Source organism: Salvelinus alpinus, chromosome 1 (assembly GCF_045679555.1).
Source record: "Salvelinus alpinus chromosome 1, SLU_Salpinus.1, whole genome shotgun sequence".
NCBI classification, from domain to species: domain Eukaryota; kingdom Metazoa; phylum Chordata; class Actinopteri; order Salmoniformes; family Salmonidae; genus Salvelinus; species Salvelinus alpinus.
In genome coordinates, this window is record NC_092086.1 from 79,784,904 (window position 1) to 79,808,008 (window position 23,105).

Genomic DNA, 23,105 nt, shown 5'->3' on the forward strand with positions numbered 1-23,105 from the left:
AGTCAATTCAAATAAATTCATTAGGCCCTGTAAAATGAACTGTAACTCAGTAAAATCTTTAAAATTGTGTTTATATTTTTGTTCCGTATAATATATCAGACAGAAATGCTATCCCCGGGTCGGCACTCTCCTCTGCTCCTGTTTATTAACTCGATCTGGTGTCACCATCATCCATTGGCACGTCAATGAGCAACACTAGCAGGTTTTTAACCTACAATGACTTTATGTGGGGTAATAAGTGCACCCCTGGACTTGAAAATCATCAAAGCTACAAATCAATTGCTAAGCATATAGATGAGGTGAAACTAGGAGTAACTAGTGTGTGTTCGAGCGGAAAGGCACATTTGTTGATTTTTTTATAATGATGATGCAATTAAAAACATGCAAGGACGATTTTATGTTACCTATTATTTTTTTCCCCACAAGGGGGGTTTTTACAGACAGAAATACTCCTCCTACTTTACATATTGCATTTATATTTTTGTTCAGTATAGCATGTCATTCCTCACTGCCAGAATGAATAGGGATCTGTGTTTGTGTAGCTAGATTGCAAATATAATGCTGCTCATTTAGCAAATTTGTTTGGAGACTAACTGAAATTATACTCAAGGGGATTTCACAATAATGATATGGAAAGCACGGTGCAGCAGCACTAGAGTGCAGAGAGATGTTTACTTTCTACTGCTTCTGACTCATATAATGGTTTTATACACTGAGCATAAAATACATTAGGAACACCTTAATATTGAGTTGCACCCCCTTTGCCCTCAGAACAGCCTCAATTCGTCGGGGCATGGACTCCATAAGGTTTTCGAAAGCGTTCCACAGGGATAGTGGCCCATGTTGACTCCAATGTTTCCCACAGTTGTCAAGTTGGCTGGATGTCCTTTGGGTGTTGGACCATTCTTAATACGCACAGGAAACCGTTGAGCGTGAAAAACCCAGCAGCGTTGCAGTTCTTTACACAAACCGGTGCGCCTTGCACCTACTACCATACCCCGCTCCAAGGCACTTAAATCTGTTGTCTTGCCCATTCACCCTCTTTAATGTGTATATTGTCTATTATGTTTGTCTATACCTGCCTGTAGTATGTGCTTGTTTTTGTATTTTGCAGAGCTCATTTGTAAAAGAGATTTTAGTCGCAATATGACTTCCCTGTTGAAATAAAGGTAAATACAATTAAATTCACCTGGTCAGTCTATGACATGGAAAGAGCAAATTAAATTAAATAGTTTTTCAACCTCGGGCCCCCGCAAGGCTCTGACATACAGAATTCTGACGTCTGCTCAGCAGCAGACGACATACAGTAAAAACCAAGAGGACCAAGCCCCCATTTAATCTTCAACTATAGCGGGATATTATTTGCTAAGGTTTTTTACTTCTCTCTTAGTCTCATTGACTTCACAGCTGTGCACACATAACCGGATCTCACGTCATCTTCCAGATCGCACAGACGTGGTTTTATATCACAGAGAAAAATCCTACTGGAATAAACGCATCAGGCCCTGGGATAGTGTGAAGACTTTAACAGACGACACGGTGGAAATGAAATATGAGTCTGCTCCGTTGGGCTGGGGGAACTTCAAACGACAGACCTATAATCATTTATCCAGTGCTTTACGGCATGGCGGGTTGACTGTCCCAGGTTCCGCCTTGCTGCCAGGCAGGCAGGCAGCCCTCGATGCTCCTATTCCACAGATAGGCCAGCGCCAGACCTCATGGAGTATATAGAGTTTGGTCTAGTGAGGGGTCAGGCAGGGAATGGGGTGGAGGTGGAGAAGAAAGGGAGGTCCCTCCAGTCCACTTGAAAAAGAGTGCTTCTTCCTAACCTCTGTCTAGACACAATTAACATTCCAGACAGTCGGTCTCTGATATGAAGGAGGGTCATCCGGAATATATGTGCACCTCTCACGTGATCTAATTTGGATTTGAGGCTTCGTTTTCGGCCCCGTTTAATAACTATAGGTGTATATTTGCTTCATTGATAAAGAAAGTTTTGACTAGGGCACCATGCATTCTTGCGGAGGTGCTTGTCAGTTTAAATCTTGCGATTTCCCTCCTGTAGTTGTCACTCCTTCCACCACCTCATGTATGATTTAGTCGGTCTACAAGGAGCAATAACTTTGCATCATGCATCATGAAAATGTCCCCCCTGTTGTTTCAAACTATTTACAGAACAGACGCTTAAGAAAACAGATTGTTTTAAGATATGAAGTGGCTCTAAAGTGAATGTTACCATATTCTCCCCATGTAGACTTCTAAGGAGAGTTGGTTGTGTTAAAAGAGACTCCCTGAGGCACAATTTCAAAATGCTCCCCCTCCTTTAAGACATTATACAACAATAACAAATAAAGACACAGGAGGAGTTCCCAGGAGCATTAGCGCTTGTCACGCTTAAGTCTTAGCCTCTCTCAAAATTGCCGGCAGAGTAGCGTCAAACAAAAAAAAGTGTGTGGTGGCTTCCAGTACCCTGGGCCTTCTCCTCTCCCCTTTATCTTCCGTGTAGACACAGAGGAGAGGAGAGGCCAGCTACCTACAAAAGCTCCCTGAGAACCACAGAGGATGAACGGGGTCACCTGGAGGTTAGAGCAGGGACCCCCTGAGCAGGACGACGCCAGTGTGCCCTGGGAAACAAAAACTCCAGCGATCATTTCACCTCAGAGGAGAGAGGGGTGGGGGAAAGACATAGTCAGACATGGCCATTTCTCACCTGGAGACACTAGTGCATGACTTGGTGCCAGTTTGTTTCAGAATTGTCAACGGAAACAAAATGGTTGGCCTACATACACAGTGAAGGCAACACAATTGAAATCCTTGTTCCACATTATCATGAATAGCCAGTCAATATTAGAGTATCTTGTGGGATTGCAATAGCGGGACCCCACACAGATCACAGTTGCGACAGACAGACTGTGTCATTGGACGGTGGACCTTTGAAGCATAGTGTGCTTGAATGAGGGTCGCGACCCCACAATACCGTCTGAATGAGAAGCCTCATGAATTGTTAGTGGAATTGGCTATGCAGCTTTGCAGCACCCCAGTGAGCACATAGAGAACACGCTGTGGTTCCAGGCTCTCTAACCCTCATACCGTTGTTCGGCCAGCATTTTTACATGCAAAGCCTGACAGTTGGAGGGAGAAAAAGTGTACTTTACAGCGGCAGCCCTGATGTGTAAAGGTTTCATGCCATTTTTGATCAATTGGCTGCATGTCTGGCTGAACATTTTAACAATGGATTCCGTTGTGGTTTCTCTTCCCTCCTCCATTTACAGGACTCAAGGCAGGGTACAGTTCATGTTCGCTAAGGCTACTGAGCCCTCTGACTCATTCTGGTTGGCTGTCTATGGACCCTGAGCTACGTGCGAATGCAGATTTCATGCAGCATGTAATTAAGGGACTGCTTAAGCATGGACATTTGAGCATTCAGCATTCAAGCCCGGGAGCGGTCAGGGAATCGTAATAGTTGCGCAAGGACAGGCTTGCCTTTCTCCCAAAACAGAATCCACTGTGAAAAAGCCTGTCAGAAAACTGGCTGCCATTATCGTGACCGTCTCAGCTAGACGTAATGTGATTCGTGTCGGTCAGCTTCTTTTCTTCTCCAGACAGGCCTCTTCAGATGACAGACCCTAATACGGCTGAGGATGTGCACAGTATGGCAATAGAAAGGCGCCTAAGCTGTGTGGATGGTATTTTGGTCTCAATGCAGTCATCTATTGCGCTTCTTTGTGTGGTGCATGTTGAAAGTGCTGTGATATGGGAGAAGGAAGACAGATCCGGAATGTGAAAGGTCATCGATGTGTGCAAATGTTTGTTAGCGGTTTGTTGAACCACCAACAGTTCTAATTCATTCACATTTTACTCTGACACATTTTTTGGGCTTGCCAGAAGGCCAAGGGAATTTATTTCAGGACGCCAACACATCTTGAGTCTGCAGCACACATTCAGTCTGAAGTGAAATGCCAATCACGTCCCAGTGTTTATGCTGCTGGTTGCCATACACTCAAGAGGTAAATAATCTCTTGTAGAGGATTACTGGCAGCCTCTATGTCGTGTCATTCATTGAGAATGTGTCAGGCCTCTGGTGTACTGGGCTCTACGGCCACCTGTTGTATTAGAACCCAAGGATTTTAGAACCTCCCTCTGATGGCATGGCATTTACCTCAACAGACAACCTTTTCCTCTCTACGTTTGAGCCATGCCCAGATGATGCCATTTTGTGGCACTATGGAACTAGTTAACCCATATTAAGGATCGTAATTGAAAATGTCACCGCTAATAAGCTATAGCATGACCTTTCTATCAAGAAATGCATGTTTGAGATGTACCCTTTATGCTTGTGCTATAATAGCCTGTGATAAAACTAGGCTTTCCCTTAGTCCCCCTCTAACAGTAAAGAGCAGTAAACAGTAAAGTAGAAGTAAAAAAAACTATGCAAATCTGAACTTCACCTTTTGCCGTTGCTAAGCTATCTATCACGTCGCCCACAACCCGCAGTCCATGAGACGTGCTCGTCAACAGATTAGCAGGCCCCTGGTGCATTATAAATGAGCGACGGAATGGAGGCTCAGCGAATAACACTCTGTGTTGGACATGGACGCCTTATTTCAGCATGCTTAGGAGCGCTGGAGTTTATCACTCACCATCAGTGACATGTACACTCCACTCTGAGATAGATCCATCTCTTCTGACAGGACGGTTCTGGATGGGTGAGCTGTGATGCAGGCTCTACTGTGGGATTCTTGGGCTCGCTCGAGGAATTGATGTCATTTCCCTCCAAGTCTCTGTCTCCCTGGTTAATGGGTAATTAAGAAGACTCCAAAGGTCGATGAGACTGACATAAGCTAGACTTACTGATGACAAGGAGGCATAGCTATTTTGAGTTTTTGAAAACAATTTATTTGAAATTTCCAGATTTTCTTTTCATTGTTCTATCTTGATAGCATTTCCTACTGATGGTAAACATACAAAGAACATGATGCAATTGGTTTAGGAAGTTTTGAGGAACTCCGGAGTTCTGAGATAATCCTTTTACATGGTGTTCTCTTACCCTCCCTGTCTACATAGCTGCTTCGTATTCTGCCCATTTATTTGGGGGGTAGATCTCAAGTATCCGAGTCATGACACCGGGGGTAAATAGCACAATAAAGGAAGCAATTGAACCCGTGAACTCTGCTACCACACACCGCATTCCTAACCTAAATCCACAGAAGAGCCATTTCTCAGAAGAGCCCTCTAGACAATAAGCCATGGTTGCAGAACAATACGTACAGTTGAAGTCTGAAGTTTACATACATCTTAGCCAAATATATTTAAACTCAGTTTTTCACAATTCCTGACATTTAATCCTAGTAAAAATTCCCTGTTTTAGGTCAGATTTATTTCAGCTTTTATTTCTTTCATCACATCCCCAGTGTGTCAGAAGTTTACATACACTCAATTAGTATTTGGTAGCATTGCCTTTAAATTGTTTAACTTGGGTCAAACATTTCTGGTAGCCTTCCACAAGCTTCCCACAATAAGTTGGGTGAATTTTGGCCCATTCCTCCTGACAGAGCTGGGGTAACTGAGTCAGGTTTGTAGGCCTCCTTGCTCGCACACACTTTTTCAGGTCTGCCCACAAATGTTATATAGGATTGAGGTCAGGGCTTTGTGATGGCCACTCCAATACCTTGACTGTGTTGTCCTTAAGCCATTTTGCCACAACTTTGGAAGTATGCTTGGCGTCATTGTCCATTTGGAAGATGGTGTTCTTTGGCTTGCAAACCTCCCCCTTTATCCTCCAAACATAACGATGGTCATTATGGCCAAACAGTTCTATTTTTGTTTCATCAGACCAGAGGACATTTCTCCAAAAAGTATGATCTTTGTCCCCATGTGCAGTTGCAAACCGTAGTCTGGCTTTTTTATGGTGGTTTTGGAGCAGTGGCTTCTTCCTTGCTGAGTGGCCTTTCATGTTATGTCAATATAGGACTCGTTTTAATGTGAATATAGATACTTTTGTACCTGTTTCCTCCAGCATCTTCACAAGGTCCGTTGCTGTTGTTCTGGGATTGATTTGCACTTTTCAACCAAAGTACGTTCATCTCTAGGAGACAGAACGCGTCTCCTTCCTGAGCGGTATGATGGCTGCGTGGTCCCATGGTGTTTATACTTGCGTACTATTGTTTGTACAGATGAACGTGGTACCTTCAGGCATTTGGAAATTTCTCCCAAGGATGAACCAGACTTGTGGAGGTCTACAATTTTTCTTCTGAGGTCTGATTTCTTTTTATTTTCCCATGATGTCAAGCAGAGAGGCACTGAGTTTGAAGGTAGGCCTTGAAATACATCCACAGGTACACTTCCAATTGACTAGAATGATGCCAATAGCCTATCAGAAGCTTCTAAAGCCATGACATCATTTTCTGGATTTTTCCAAGCTGTTTAAATGCACAGTCAACGTAGTGTATGTAAACTTCTGACCCAGTGGAATTGTGATACAGTGATATATAAGTGAAATAATCTGTCTGTAAACAATTGTTGGAAAAATTACTTGTGTCATGCACAAAGTAGATGTCCTAACCGACTTGCCAAAACTATAGTTTGTTAACAAGAAATTTGTGGAGTGGTTGAAAAACGAGTTTTAATGACTCCAACCTAAGTGTATGTAAACTTCCGACTTCAACTGTATGTGTGTCCACCCCCATACTGAAGACTTGATACATGCAACCATTTTCCGACCACTTAACATTTATCTGGGGTGTTTGGTCAAATCAATATAGGGAATGTTCCCTATTGCTTTATTTTCGGGAAGATAATAAATATTTTTAGTGGCCGCATTCCACGGAGTAAAAACACAAGAGCTTTAAGAAATTATCTGATTTTAATCAGGGATAAGAAACCTTGGATAACCTTAAACCAATCTGACTCGGTGCAAGCTTTGACTAGACAGCTTTATTTAGTATGAAACTATTTCTACCGAAGGAATGCACAATAAAATGTCTGTAACAATTAAGTCCCCATTGAGGTGAGATTTCTATTTGCTGTGAACTCAAAGCCCTCTTTACTAAAGATGCCTTCAAGCAAACAACTTTGTGGGCTGTGTCCAAGCTTACAGCGAAATTATGTAAGTGTTGTCGTGATTTGAAACATTTTGTTTAAACACTTTCCTGAAAGTCTCTGGTATTGGAAGCCAAATATTTGTGGTGGAATGCTGTCTCCTCTCCCAAATTGAAATTGATCGTCATTACATTGTGGTTAGTCTCTGCTGTTGTTGTTTTTTTTACACTGATATGTTGGTTCTCCACTCTGCTGCAACCTTCATCTATTCTTGTCCTCGATATTCGGCAATTAGTTCTCTGTTCACTCCTTATTTATTTAACCTTTATTTAACTAGGCAAGTCACTTAAGAACACATTTCTATTTACAATGACAGCCCACTCCGGCCAAACCCTAACCTGGACGGCACTGGGCCAATTGTGCACCGCCCTATGGGACTCCCAATAATGGCCGGTTGTGATACAGCCTGGAATCGAACCAGGGTCTGTAGTGACGCCCCTAGCACTGAGATGCAGTGCCTTAGACCGTTGCACCACTCGGGAGCACCTAATATAAAATCACACAACCTACTTTCTAGTTTTGGTATTATTGACAGGAAAACATGTTTTTCATTTTGTAGGGAAAATGCCTTCCATCAATTGTACTCGTCAGATGTATTTGCCTTGTAAAGTTTAAGCTTGTTTAAGCTCCTACATAATATTTTAGGGTTCTACCTCATCACATTGCCAAAGAAGGGCTAAGTTGACCAGTTAAGCAAGTATTTGCCACCTCAGTGCTTGGCCTTTGAACAACAGTTAGCTCTCGTGCTGTCCTGCAAATAGTTCACATTAGAGCAGTGTTTTGGGAGACCAGAGAGAAAGCTGTTAGCATTAAAATTGCACACACATGCCAGTATTCATAAAACTTTTCAATGACGAAACGTTGAATAAACATGGCAGTCTTTTGTCTTTGTAGTGACTGGGTGTACTGACACACCATCCAAAGTTTAATTAATGACTTCACCATGCTAAAGGGATATTCAATGTCTGCTTTTTTCTACCAATAGGTGCCCTTCTTTGCGAGGCATTGGAAAACCTCGCTGGTGTTTGTGTTTGAATCTGTGTTTGAAATTCACTGCTTGACTGAGGGACCTTACAGATAATTGTATGTGTGGGGTACAGAGATGAGGTAGTTATAAAAAAAAGAATGTTAAACACTATTATTGCACACAGAGAGAGTCCATGCAACTTGTTAAGCAAATTGAACTTATTTAAGCTTGCCATAGCAAAGGGGTTGAATACTTATTGACTCAAGACATTTCAGCTTTTCATTTTTTATAAATATTTTAAATATGTCTAAAAACATACTTCCACTTAGACATTATGGGGTATCAAATCAAATGTATTCAATATACGCTTTTTCAACTTAGTGTGCGCTGTCCTTAAAAAACATAAGAGCTAATGGACTTTTTTTTACCCTCTTCTTTTTTCGTTCCATCTCTTTCTTTGACCGTTCACAGGGAGGGTTCTAGAAAAGGTCTATAAGGACTCATTTGCATAAAAGGTCCCACCCATTTAGTAAGCAGGTATCCTTGATTTATGGTGGCCATTTAGAACGATGTCATATTAAATTGACCCCATAAAGTTCCCCCTTCTATGTGTTGTATACAACACTCCTTCCGTGGCCTCCAACTGCTCTTAACGCTAGTAAAACTAAATGCATGCTCTTCAACTGATCGCTGCCCGCACCTGCCCGCCTGACTAGCATCACTACTCAGGACGGTTCTGACTTAGAATATGTGGACAACTACAAATAGCTAGGGGTCTGGCTAGACTGTAAACTCTCCTTTCAGACTCATATGAAACATCTCCAATCCAAAATTAAATCCAGAATTGGCTTCCTATTTCGCAACAAAGCCTCCTTCACTTACATACCCTCCTAAAACAGACTATCCAACCGATCCTCGACTTCGGCGATGTCATTTACAAAATATCCTCCAACACTCTACTCAGCAAACTGGATGCAGTCTATCACAGTGCCATCCGTTTTGTCACCAAAGTCCCATATACTACCCACCACTGCGACCTGTACGCTCTCGTCGGCTGGCCCTCGCTACATATTTGTCGCCAGACCCACTGGCTCCAGGTCATCTATAAGTATTTGCTAGGGAAAGCTACGCCTTAGCTCAGCTCACTGGTCACCATAACAACACCCACCCGTAGCACGTGCTCCAGCAGGTATATCTCACTGGTCATCCCCAAAGCCAACACCTCTTTTGGCCGCCTTTCCTTCCAGTTCTCTGCTGCCAATGACGGGAACGAATTGCAAAAATCGCTGAATTTGGTGACTTATATCTCCCTCACCAACTTTAAGCATCAGCTATCTGAGCAGCTTACCGATCGCTGCAGCTGTGCACAGCCCATCTGTAAATAGCCCAACCAACTACCTACCTCATCCCCATATTGTTTTTCTAAACTTTTTTTTGCTCTTTTGCACACCAGTATTTCTACTTGCACATCATCATCTGCACATCTATCACTCCAGTGTTAATTTGCTAATTTGTAATTACTTCGCTACTATTGCCTATTTATTTCCTTACCTCCTTATTACGCCATTTGCACACACTGTATATAGACTTTTTTTCTATTGTGTTATTGACTGTACTTTTGTTTATCCCATGTGTAACTCTGTGTTGTTGTCTGTTGTCGCACTGCTTTGCTTTATCTTGGCCAGGTCGCAGTTGTAAATGAGAACTTGTTCTCAACTGGCCTACCTGGTTAAATAAAGGTGAAATAAATAAATAAATAAATGTAAAATAGGGCGAAGAGACAATACTGTAGTGATAGGAAGTTCCGTTTTTTTACTGACTCTGATCTTTTCAACTCGTTCAGTCAAAATAACAAGTATTTTGACTAATTCTGTTCATTTGATTCAGTAATGCCCAGAGCATGCAGGTCCCCCTACTGGCGAACGATGAATTGAAAACTCGAAAGAGACAGGTTTCTCACCATAGGGGGCTTATTGTTGGAGAGATTTGTGACTAAAAGACTTCAAACAATGTTCGTTTGTGATTGCTAAGCATACAAATAAGATTATCTATTGCTACCTTTGAAACAATGTCTACACTCTGAGAAAAAAAGGTGCTATCTAGAACCTTAAAGGTTTCTTCAGCTGTCCCTATAGGATAACCTACATGGAAAAGGGTTCGACCTGGAACCAAAAATGGTTCTCCTATGGGGACATCCGAAGAACCCTTTTGGAGTGTAGTTGCGGCCACAACTGGACTAGATTGTGTACGACTCTTTGTGGAATGACTTGACTGGTGCGAGGGAGATAAGCACGTATAATTTGTGAACTGCAGCAACCCCCCCAAATGATTCATTCTCGAGTTCGAATGTTGAGCAGAAGCAGGCTGTGTAGCCTAGATTTTGTGTCCATCACAGCCTAAAGCTGCTACAGCCTAAAGCTGCTTCAATCGATAACATTCAATAATCAATTGGTAACACTTTATTTTAAGGTACACATACTGTATTAGCCACTAATGTGTGGTTTATAAGTATGTACAGTACCAGTCAAAAGTTTGGCCCCACTACTCATTCAAGGTTTTTTATTTATTTATACTATTTACTACATTGTAGAGTAATAGCGAAGACATTAAAACTATGAAACTATAAAACTATGTAATAACCAAAAACAGTGTTAAACAAATGTTATATTTTAGATTCTTCAAAGTAGCCACCCTTTGCCTTGATGACAGATTTGCACTCTTTTGGCATTCTCTCAACCAGCTTACTAATACATGACTAATAAGACACAAAAAAGGCCTTATAAGCTACTTATATACATACCTATAAACTACAAATTAGTGGCTAATATGTGCACCTTAAAATAAAGTGTTGCCAATCAATACATTTCATTCTTGCACCATGTGATCAATTATCAGTTCTATACAGTATTTTTCTAGACAGTTGGTGGTAGGAGCATGTCTCCAGAGCCGGTGAGTCGGGAGGAGCACGTATTCATCCTGCTGTTGAATTAGTTGCGGCCAGCAGGTCAAACAATTACTAAAATTAACGAGTCACTCGGAAGAACGAACCATGACTCTCGAGTCAGTAAAAATCATTTTCCAATAAGCACATCACTTCAACAATGAGAGAAAGAAACTGATTTGTGTAGATAAAGATTTCTCAGAAGAGAAAATGGAAGTTTAAAGACTACGTCATAATTATCTACTGTATATTTTTTTTATCTATTGAGTGGATAGGCCTACCCTTAACTTCCATTTATTCTACTAAGAATACCCTATGTGTGTGTATTGTCACAATATAGCCACCACACTGTATTAGCATGTTGGTCTCATTGACTTTGTTCATAATGCCCAGTTTTTAGTAATGAAGTTTCAGTTGTTCATCAGCTGGAGGGCTCAGATAACCCCACAATGCTAACAAATGGTCCAAGCACACCGAGACACTCGTGAAGGGGGCACAACAAATCCTATTCACCCTCAGGAGACTGAAAAGATTTGGCATGAGTCCTCAGATCCTCAAAAGGTTTTACAGCTGCACCATTGAGAGCATCATGACTGGTTGCATCACTGCCTGGTATGGCAACCGCTCAGCCTCTGACCGCAAGGCACTACAGAGGGTTGTGCGAACGGCACAGTACATCACTGGGGCGAAGCTTCCTGCCATCCAGGACCTCTATACCAGGCGGTGTCAAATTGTCCAAGACTCCAGCCACCCTAGACATAGACTATTCTCTCTGCTACTGCACAGCAAGCGGTACTGGAGCGCCAAGTCTAGGTCCAAGAGGCTTCTAAACAGCTTCTACCCACAAGCCATAATTCTCCTGAACATCTAATCAAATGGCCACCCAGACTATTTGCATTGCCCCCCTCCCCCCACACTCTTTTACACCGCTGCTACTCTCTGTTGTTATCATCTATGCATAGTCACTTTAATAACTCTACCTACATGTACATATTACCTCAACTAACCGGTGCCGCCGCACCGGTACCGCCCTGTATATAGTCTCGCTATTGTTATTTTATTGCTGCTCTTTAATTACTTGTTACTTTTATTTCTTATTCTTGTTCGTAACTGCATTGTTTGTTAGGGGCTTTTAAGTTAGCATTTCACTGTAAAGTCTACACCTGTTGTATTCAGCGCATGTGACAAATACAATTTGATTTGATTTGAAATGTCATGGGAATACTCAGCCATTTTGTGTCTTGTCCTGCGCTTGTAGACATGTATGTGGTGTGAGTTGAGGTAATGGTGGCTGGGTTAGGAGCTAATGCAGAGTGGTTGTCTCTGTGATGCTGAGCAGCGCGGGCCAGTGTGTGGCTCCCAAAGACCAAAGTAAATCAGTGAACTCCTGTGGCAGATCTGGAGAAAGAAATTGAATAACGCTCCACTCTCTCCCCTCTGGCCCTATTAATTTCACACTTGATCGCCTGCCGCCGTAACATGTGGCCTAATCCTCCCCAGCCTTCAACTTCAGGTATCAATGGCTTGTACGTTTTGTCAGAGCTCCACACTCCATCCGCCTCACACCGAAGGTCCTTCGCATCAAGTGCTGTCATTTCTGGGGAGGTGTCAGTGGGGATGCTTCAGTGAGCTCAATAACACCTAATGACTTAATTACCCTACACTCTTGTCACATTATTTACTGTCCACGTGTGGAAAGACAGAGCAACTCCTCACTCAGTGAGGATACTGTTGTCTTGCCTCCCTTGTGGCCCTTTAGCTAATGCCAATGCATGGTGTACAGGTTAAAGATGTTTTTTGGCACTTATCTACTTTTTTTCTCTTCTCTTTTCTCCCATGGTGCTGTGTTGACGTTGGCTGTACTTTTCATCATCGTGATAGGTAAGAGACGTATTCTATTAAACATCATTACATAGACATGCAAGGTGTTTCCTTGCTGTCAAACACAACAGCTCATGAAATTCAGTACCACAACTATTGATATATACATTATAGCCTATTGATTAGCAAATTATCTTAAATTCATAATTTGATCATGAGTTATACAAATCCTATTGCGAAGACCATCCTTGGTAATGTGTTGTCAACATCCAGGCTGTATCACATCCGGCCGTGATTGGGAGTCCCATAGGGGCGGCGCACAATTGTCCCAGCGCCATCCGGGTTTGGCCAGGGTAGGCCGTCATTGTAAATAAGAATTTGTTCTGAACTAACTTGCCAAGTTAAATAAAGGTTCAAATAAAATCCTAAAATCCAAATCCAAATAATAATCATAACATACCCTAGTTTATCATTCAGCATAGGATTATAGCTATGACATTCAAGACACAGAAGGTATGTCAGATAAGCACTGAGGAAGTAGGCCATGGGCTCTATACCCAGCCTTCTGGGCCCTCATCACAGGTTCAGTAGCAATGACAACTCTGGGTTCAGGTCTGGGGTTAGCTTTAGAAGGCTCCTTGAACATCCTCCTCCCACAAGCTCCAGGGAAGGTTTGATGTTCAAAGGATCCCCCTGAAGCCTACTGCTATACTTACACAGAAAAGAAGGAGAAAATGTCCTCTTTCATTTTGTTTTTCTAGCTGTCACACTTGCCTCATATTCTGCCGGGGCTGAGAAAATGTACACTGGGGTGGACACTGGGTTTTTAATTTATCTTGATATTGCTTGGTGTACTGGTGAATCTCCTGGGAAAGTGTTGAATAACCGTTGAATAACGTCTGTGTGCGTGTGCGTGTCTGTGACAGCCTCTGTGTGTGTGTGTGTGTGTGTGTGTGTGTGTGTGTGTCTGTCTGTCTGTCTGTCTGTGTCACGATCGTCTTCGGGTGAAAGAGAGGACCAAGGCGCAGCGTGATATAAATACATCATGTATTTAAGAAAGACGAATAACACTAAAACAAACCGACGACCGTGAAGCTATACAAACAAATAAATGCAGACACTGGCAACTTACACATAGACAATCACCTACAACCTACCTAATGACTATGGCTGCCTAAATATGGCTCTCAATCAGAGACAACGATAGACAGCTAGCTGTCTCTAATTGAGAACCAATCTAGGCAACCATAGACTTACATAAACACCTACAATGAACACAACCCCATGAACTCTACAAACACCCCCTAGACAATACAAACACCCTAGACGAGACAAAAACACACAAACATCCCCCATGTCACACCCTGACCTAACTAAAACAATAAAGAAAACAATGATAACTAAGGCCAGGGCGTGACTGTCTGTCTGTCTGTCTGTCTGTCTGTCTGTCTGGCTGGCTGTCTGGCTGTCTGGTTGTCTGGCTGTGACAGCCAGTCTGTGTGTGTGTCCATCCGCTCAATCCCGATGAGTGAAAGTGAGAAATTCACCAGAAGTGTTTTCCCAAGGCTATATCCATTGTCACCAGCGAGAAGCCACACATGGCGTCAGAGCCAAGGCCATTGTTCCAACATTGTTTCAGCTCCAGCAATGCAGCCAGATAGAAGTGCCTTTTAGCAAAGCTATGTCCATAGGCTTGTTTACTGCATCACAGATCTGCCTTTTCTAATACTCTTTTATGTCTCCACATGCAATAACTGAATACAAAGACATTAGTGCTACCAATCTATTTCCCTGTCTTTCCCCACTGTTCTCACTAGTTTTTTTATCCTCTATTGGATTGCACTGTGAATAAGCTGAGGCCTAGTCTTCTGTGGATTAATAGTAGTGCACAGCAGTGGAGTCTGGTGGGAGGAGCTATAGGAGAACGGGGTCATTGTAATGGCTGGAATGAAATAAATGGAAGGGAGTCAAACATGTGGTTTATGTTTGATGTGTTCAATACCGTTCCATTCATTCCATTCCAGCCATAACAATGAGCCGTTCCTCCTATAGCTCCTCCCGCCAGCCCTTCTCTGGTGCACAGAGATAAAGATGTGAGCATAATGAATTGAACAAAAACAAACAGACAGTTAGCTAATATGTGCTCCCAGTCATGTGGCAGGTGGGAGCTTAGGGCCTGTCTCGGGAGTCTAGAGTGACTTCCTCTCCTTGTGTTCTCTTACATTCATCCCTTTTTTTCGCATCAGCGCAGACTAGGGAAAGAACACAAGGAGAACACAGTCACTTTAGATGATCGAGAAGCACTCGCACTGTCTTCTTTCCTTACACTTTCAGGGCTCTCTGCTTTCCCACCCTTAGCCATGCTAGTCGCGCTCCCAAGGAGCTGATATATTTATTTATTACAGTCGTTTTTTTTGTCATGAAGATTTATGACCTGGCATTTACAATATTAATGAGGGTGTTTGCCCAGGTAGGCTAGGGACCTCGGCAGAGGATGTCGGCGGTGAAAAGATTCCAGGTTCTCTTATTACTCCTGAACGGTTAAAACGCCAGGGGAGCAGGAACGTCGACGAGACCACTACCGCTACTACAAAGGAAAGATTCCTCAGAAGGGGAAGTGGTGGGAGGGGGTACACACATTGCCTTTAGTGATGTTTTTGTGGCTAGGCGGAGTATAGGATGGCGAGAGAGAGCAACACCGCAAGTGTTAGGGACATTTCTTGTCATCGCGGGTTCGTTTTAACTCACTGAGCCGCCATTTTGGATCACGAAGAGAAGACACTAGCAGGGTTGTGTCCTACTGACTAAACGACCAAACTCACTGGGCTGGCTGTACTGTACTACTGTACTAGAACACAGCTTTCTGTACTGTAACATTTGTCACTCCTGTAAACTGGGAAAGTCCTTGTCCCTGACCTTGTGGAAGCGTTCTCCATTCCCCATTTCTCTGAGGTGCTGTGGAACAGAGGAATGGGGCCGAGGACATCTCCTCTGGTCTCCGAGAAACAATAGGCCAATTCTGTGCTAGACATGCCGAGCATTATCCCTCTCTATCCCATCTCCACCCCTCCCCTAATAAGAGCTCTCCCCTTCCCCGCTGTTCTAGTGGATGAAGGGCCCTCATTGCAGATGTTAGTAGTCTATTGTTGAGCGTGATGTAGTGTCTGCTCAAGAGGGGGAGAGTGGTGGGGATGCGAGCCAGCCAGACATAGACAGGCGAATGGAGGGGGAGGGAAGGGGAGGGATAAACATTCCCGCTGAGATGGCGTTACCTCATTCTCACCCCTCCACCCTCCCCTCCTCCCCTGCCTCCGGGCACCCAGACATTGTCTTACCATGCATATATGCCTCCCCTCCACTCCCCTACTCTTCTCTTCTTCTCCTTATATCCACCAACCCTAACCCTAACCCCTTCCACTGTTACCATCAACAACGCTCCTGGTCCTCTGGGAAGAAGGGGAGAATCAATTAGAAAATAGAATGGAAGGAGAGAGCGGGACAAAGACGTCTGTAATGCAATACTAACAAATTAAGCACTTTGTAATGGGGGGCTCCCCGCTCTCCCTCCCCTGCCGGACTCCTATTGAGCCAATCCAATTGTTTCATTATCTAGACTGGCAGTGGTAATGGGGAGAGCGGGACAGCTTTGTCTTCCTTAATGGAACACTGTACACTAGTGTAGAGCAAAATGTGGCAACAGTTCCAAAGTCTACCTTGACAGGGGTCTGGAAAATCACCCTGATGGCTCTACTAATGATGGTGCTGAACACCCCAGCACAGGAGCTTATCTTGTGGCTGCTTGTCAACAAGTTAAATGATCACAGCTCTCCTGGAATGTGATTTGGGAAGGATATAGGACACTGCTCTATCCCTCCCATTAGGGAAATGTATGTCATTTCGAGAAATGACGCATGCGGTTATCATCCTTTCTGGATGTCCATCTTAAACAACTGCCACAGGGCCACCAATGGCCATCTGATGCTACAATCGTGCCACTCTGGTAGAAGCATGGATAATGGGATTATTATGGAGTAAAGGCTTGCTGAATGATGACGCAAACCTTTTCGTTGTTTTCACATCTTCCCCCAGTTCTATCCCGATAATAACCACATGAATATGAAATATTAGATTTAGTAAATAAGTTCAGTTTCTACTCAAGTAAAATGTACTATGCTATTGCTTGGGGAGATATTATCTTTAAATGGAATCTATTGCCAATCCAGTTGGTGATTTCTTTGGACTGCAGCCAGAATAAATGGATTTCCAGTGGGAATGGAATAAAGTATCAGATTTATCTATCCAGATAAACAATAACTCGGTTTATCATTGCCCTCCCATTTGAAGCATTGCAGGCCATGCATTCCACCAGGTTAGTGTGTCTTTCAAAACACAGGATAAACAGAGGAATTTAATGAGAATTCAAATCCTTTATGTGTTTATGACCTAGCAAGAGATGCTTGATTTATGTATGGCACATTTTATACCAATACACTTAAATGCTGTTTATTTGTCCTATTTCTAATTTTACATGTGAAAAAAAAAACTTAAATCTGAACGGTTCTAGAAATTCTGTACCTGTAGCAGACAGTAGCATCCGGACTAAACAAGCAGGTCATGACATTTTCATCAGCCAGACGTGATGGATGGCCTTGAAAAGCATCACTCATGTCACTGCAACAGCATTTTGAAACCAGGACAGTCCAGATTCTTCCTTTGTTTTGCCATGGCTGTCTTGGAAGGTAAGTCAGTTTCAGGTCATAAATTAACGCCTCTGCAAGGTGAATTCATTTCAGCCAGCCAGGGACAGCATCCCCTGACGCCTGTGACCGGTCAAAAAAAAGAGTGTATTTGTAAACTCTCAAATCCCCCTTTGATGGATGCAGAAGTGGGAGCACAACTGGTGGATGCAGAAGTGGGAGCACAACTGGTGGATGCAGAAGTGGGAACACAACTGGTGGATGCAGAAGTGGGAACACAACTGATGGATGCAGAAGTGGGAGCACAACTGATGGATGCAGAAGTGGGAACACAACTGATGGATGCAGAAGTGGGAACACAACTGATGGATGCAGAAGTGGGAACACAACTGATGGATGCAGAAGTGGGAACACAACTGATGGATGCAGAAGTGGGAACACAACTGATGGATGCAGAAGTGGGAACACAACTGAGAGGGACAAGTCTGCTTGCTCTCTCTCTCTTTCTCTCTCCGCCTCTTTTTCTCTTTCTGTCCCCCCCTCCCCCATGTTTGGGACGAGCAAGGTGTTTTGGCAGCCCAACCATGACTATACTTCACGTTAATAAAAAGGACAGTTGAAAGCACAGTGGGAGCCATGCAGGAAGAGATTTGTCCAGATAACCTGTCACCTCGTCCTCCCCTTCCTTGCCTCGCTTCAGAGGGCATATGCCGGGCTCCCCGAGAAGACAATTAGGAATGATTAAGCTTTCTTAAATTCAGAGTTCACTGGAACGCTTCCTACTTTGTGTTTGTCTATATTCCTGGAATCAATACAGAAATTATACTAGTCTTATCTCCTTATATACAGTTGAAGTCAGAAGTTTACATACACTTAGGTTGGAGTCATTAAAACTCGTTTTTCAACCACTCCACAAAAGTCTTGTTAACAAACTATAGTTTTGGCAAGTCGGTTAGGACATCTACTTTGTGCATGACACAAGTCATTTTTACAACAATTGTTTACAGACAGATTATTTCACTTATAATTCACTGTATCACAATTCAGGAGTCAGGAGTTTAAATACACTAAGTTGACTGGGCCTTTAAACAGCTTGGAAAATTCCAGAAAATGATGTCATGGCTTTAGAAGCTTCTGATAGGCTAATTGACATAATTTGAGTCAATTGGAGGTGTACCTGTGGATGTATTTCAAGGCCTACCTTCAAACTCAGTGCCTCTTTGCTTAACATCATGGGAAAATCAAAATAAATCAGCCAAGACCTCAGAAGAAAAAATATAGACCTCCACAAGTCTGGTTCATCCTTGGGAGCAATTTCCAAACGCCTGAAGGTACCACGTTCATCTGTACAAACAATAGTACGCAAGTATAAACACCATGGGACCACGCAGCCATTATACCACTCAGGAAGGAGATGCGTTCTGTCTCCTAGAGATTAACGTACTTTGGTGTGAAAAGTGCAAATCGATCCCAGAACAACAGCAAAGGACGTTGTGAAGATGGTACAAAGGTATCTATATCCACAGTAAAACGAGTACTATATCGACATAACCTGAAAGGCCGCTCAGCAAGGAAGAAGCTACTGCTCCAAAACCGCTATAAAAAAGCAAGACTACATTTTGCAACTGTACATGGGGATAAAGATTGTACTTTTTGGAGAAATGTCCTCTGGTCTGATGAAACAAAAATAGAACTGTTTGGCCATAATGACCATCGTTATGTTTGGAGGATAAAGGGAGAGGCTTGCAAGCCAAAGAACAACATCCCAACCGTGAAGCACGGGGGTGGCAGCATCATGTTGTGGGGGTGCTTTGCTGCAGGAGGGACTGGTGCACTTCACAAAATAGATGGCATCATGAGGCAGGAAAGTTATGTGGATATATTGAAGCAACATCTCAAGACATCAGTCAGGAAGTTAAAGCTTGGTCGCAAATTGGCCTGGTCGCAAATGGACAATGACCCCAAGCATACTTCCAAAGTTGTGGCAAATTGGCTTAAGGACAACAAAGTCAAGGTATTGGAGTGGCCATCACAAAACCATGACCTCAATCCTATATAACATTTGTGGGCAGAACTGAAAAAGCGTCTGCGAGCAAGGAGGCCTACAAACCTGACTCGGTTACCCTAGCTCTGTCAGGAGGAATGGGCCAAAATTCACCCAACTTATTGTGGGAAGCTTGTGGAAGGCTACCCGAAACGTTTGACCCAAGTTAAACAATTTGAAGACAATGCTACCAAATACTAATTGAGTGTATGTACACTTCTGACCCACTGGGATGTGATGAAAGAAATAAAGGCTGAAATAAATCATTCTCTCTACTATTATTCTGACATTTCACATTCTTAAAATAAAGTGGTGATCCTAACTGACCTGAGACAGGGACTTTTTACTAGGATTAAATGTCAGGAATTGTGAAAAATGTGTTTAAATGTATTTGGCTAAGGTGTATGTAAACTTCCGACTGTAACTGATCTCCAAGCAGCAAGTTTCTACAATGAGGATAGTAAGTAGTACTGTTGCGCTGCACACTATTCTGCTCCAGTCTTCTGTGTATCCGGCGTGGTATGAGTCACCTGTCAATATGATTTTGAACTAGTTAAGTTGTCATTGCACAAAGGCTCTGTAAACCTACTCAGTCCTTCCTTTGTAAAACACAAGGTAGCATGACTGATTCATGTTCAGACAAAGTAATCAGAGTCAGACATTCTGTAACCTTAGAGGTGGAGTCACCACCACTGTATATCTCACAGGTCTTCTCTTCCTCTCGAGGCCAATTCCGAAACAGAGATCGTCTCAGCCCAATTAGTCTCCCTCCATCACATACAGTAGGTCCCACATTGTTTTTGGTTAAACGGGTCCTGTAAAACCAGCCACACACATTTAATTGCAGCTTTATTGTGGTTAAAAAAAGCTTGCCTTAGTTTCCCCTCACTGTTGGGGGAGGTGTTGAGTGCTGGAAATGTATGTATACAAAACCCATCCATTAAATGGGCTGTAGCCTGCTTTCCTCCTCTCCTCCGTTCGCTCTGGCTACGGCAGGAATTACCTCCGCCTGGCAATCAGTCATCCAATGGTCTCACAATCAGTGTGTGTAGGGAAATGATCTTGAAGAAACACACCCACCTTATCATGACAAGTTCAGAAGGCCTCCTTGTTATTTATTACTCTGCCATTATATGCCTCGATTCATGTTACTAGGGGTGTACTGTACTTAAAGTGGGTGAGAATATTCAATTTCCAACCCTATGACACAATAGCTCCATCAACATGAAAGGTGAAACTGTATTTGTTATATTGCAAGTTACATTACGTTAATTAACAGTTTGGCATCACCAAAATTAAATTCAATATATTCCCTGCCCAGGTAAGTCTGAAACAGCCATCAGTTCAGGGGGCTTTGTAAGTGGAGGTTTCTGTGCAAAATCACAGCTAATATACTCCTTGTTCAAACAAGTGGTAATGACGTGCCAGTAATTCATCGGACTGGTAAATCAGAGTCAGCCTTTCAACCTTGTAAGAAATCTTATTAACCTAAGTGCAACCTGACACCGTCCTTGTCACCATGCCCGCCCGGGTGCGTCGGCGAGTTAAGAACCTCTCACTCTCGTCGAGCCTTACCTTTCCGCCACGCAACAGCCCCGCAGCCCTCCAAATCTGTAGCCGTTGAAATTTTTTATTACAATAGCCCTCTCATTTATACACTTCGATTAGTCTGGTAGCGTTCAAGAAAAGACTGTTTCGGTGCGCTCGCCACCTCACCCGGCCTCTATTAACAACGGATTCCGTTGACACACATCTTTGTTTATGTCTGCTGAGTGTAAGATGAGCAAGGGTGTAGGATCATACTGTAGCACAAAGGCTGGTGGGCAAAAGGTAGGATGAGTGACAGTAGTAATAATTCCTTGGTACTTTCTGTTCCTGTTTTGAGCTCTATAATGTCATGGTTCTGATATTTGACCTTTTGACTGTTACTTTGGCACATAAGTTAAAAGGTCTTTCTTTAGTACTTAGAAGTGCTGCTTGGAAAATAAATAACATTGGACATGTTGTAACCTCTGATAAATATGCCAAAATGGACAAAAGATCACCCAGAATTGGTGAACTCAAAAAGTCCTGCCACAGCAGGATGGTGTGCGCAAGAAATGATTAGTCTGGTGAAAAACTTCCCACCATTCTCTGTCAGCACTGCCCCCAATTGTTATTCAGCGAGCGTGTTCCCGGCTCTCTCAGCTGCAGAACGTTACCATGGCAACCAGCACAGCCTCCTGTTGCTGATGTTGATCAAAATCTGTGTGCGCGAATGGTGAGGAGTTCTATCCTTTTACGGCCTAGCCCAAGCCGGAGGCCCATCGAAACCACTTTGATTGCCAATGATCTAAAACGATTGATGTCCCCAATAATCTCGGATTAGGGTTTCATAATAAAAAGGATTGTGTAGAAAGAATCATATCATTAACAGTCGAAAGAAAGAGACCGCTTTAAAAAATATATATATATATTAAAGGACAAAAAAAGCTCTGATACAACAGCGACGGCTACAAAGGAGCCTACATCTGAAAGTCTCGCATGCATTTGCATGTGTGAGATGTTTTCGAGATGGTCTCTTGTAGAGCGCTCTGGTTATGTTCCCTAACCTGTTTGCGGCTAATTAAGACTCTCGTAAACAGAGCGTTTTTTTTTATGAGCTTTAATTTGTTGCGTCTGCACCTATTAGCCGGTGACAAATCGGAATATGTTTTGTCCAATGAGACCAGATTGGTCTGATTCATGCCATTAGAGGCCAATGAAACCTGAGCGCTGACACCGGGTCAGTGGAATTCAAACCAGACCTCTGGGTTTCAGACTCTAGCTGTGGCTATCTCTCTCTCTCTTACCGTTGAATGGAGAGGCTACTTTTAATTCAGCCCATTTACCTCCAATGCCCACTTGGTATGTTTTATCTGTCACCAGGACAGCTTCCTGCCGAGAGCTGTATGAGCTTAAGGACAGGCATTCGGAGCATAAGCTTTCTAATAGAGCCATAGCCCGGGCCCTATAACCAATAGCAGATGGTTTATTTTTAAAGTGACAGACGTGGCAGATTGACTCGAATATGGTGAAGCACAGTCTATTCTGTTACTCCTTTAATGTAGACATCCTGTACAGTGCATTTGATTGTGTATTTCTAAGGGGTGGATGTAGTCACTAGGTACTATTTTTGAGGAATTTCCTCCGTTGAAATACTTTTTGTTATAGAAAATAATTTGCTTGTTAAATTGTAGCCCCAAACTCCTATCCTTAGGTACAATGTCTAAATGTAATAGCAGCATTACAATAATGAGGAGGATGTCAACATAGTGTTTATCTATTTGGCCTAGAGGTAACAAGTTATGCTAAAATCAGAACCGACTGAACTCTGAAAGTTTATGGTTAAACTCAATAATTGAGCTGAACCCATCAGGGGTGTTTCGAGGTCTCGGTAGGGTTTAGTGGGGGGACTATAAATGGTGGTGTCTGTGGTGGAATATGGCTCATAAGCTGCAGGCTAGCCCTCCCCGGCCTGGATCAATGGGAACAGGGCAGCGCAAGCCCATTAATGGA

The 23,105-nt window shown here is 43.0% G+C and overlaps 1 protein-coding gene across 13 annotated transcripts in view; it reads left to right on the top strand.

Annotated features, from left to right (window-relative positions):
- LOC139530740 (neural cell adhesion molecule 1-like) overlaps positions 1–23,105 on the top strand; it is a 283,644-nt gene that overhangs the window by 70,465 nt on the left and 190,074 nt on the right. The gene's annotated exons all lie outside the window — the stretch shown is intronic.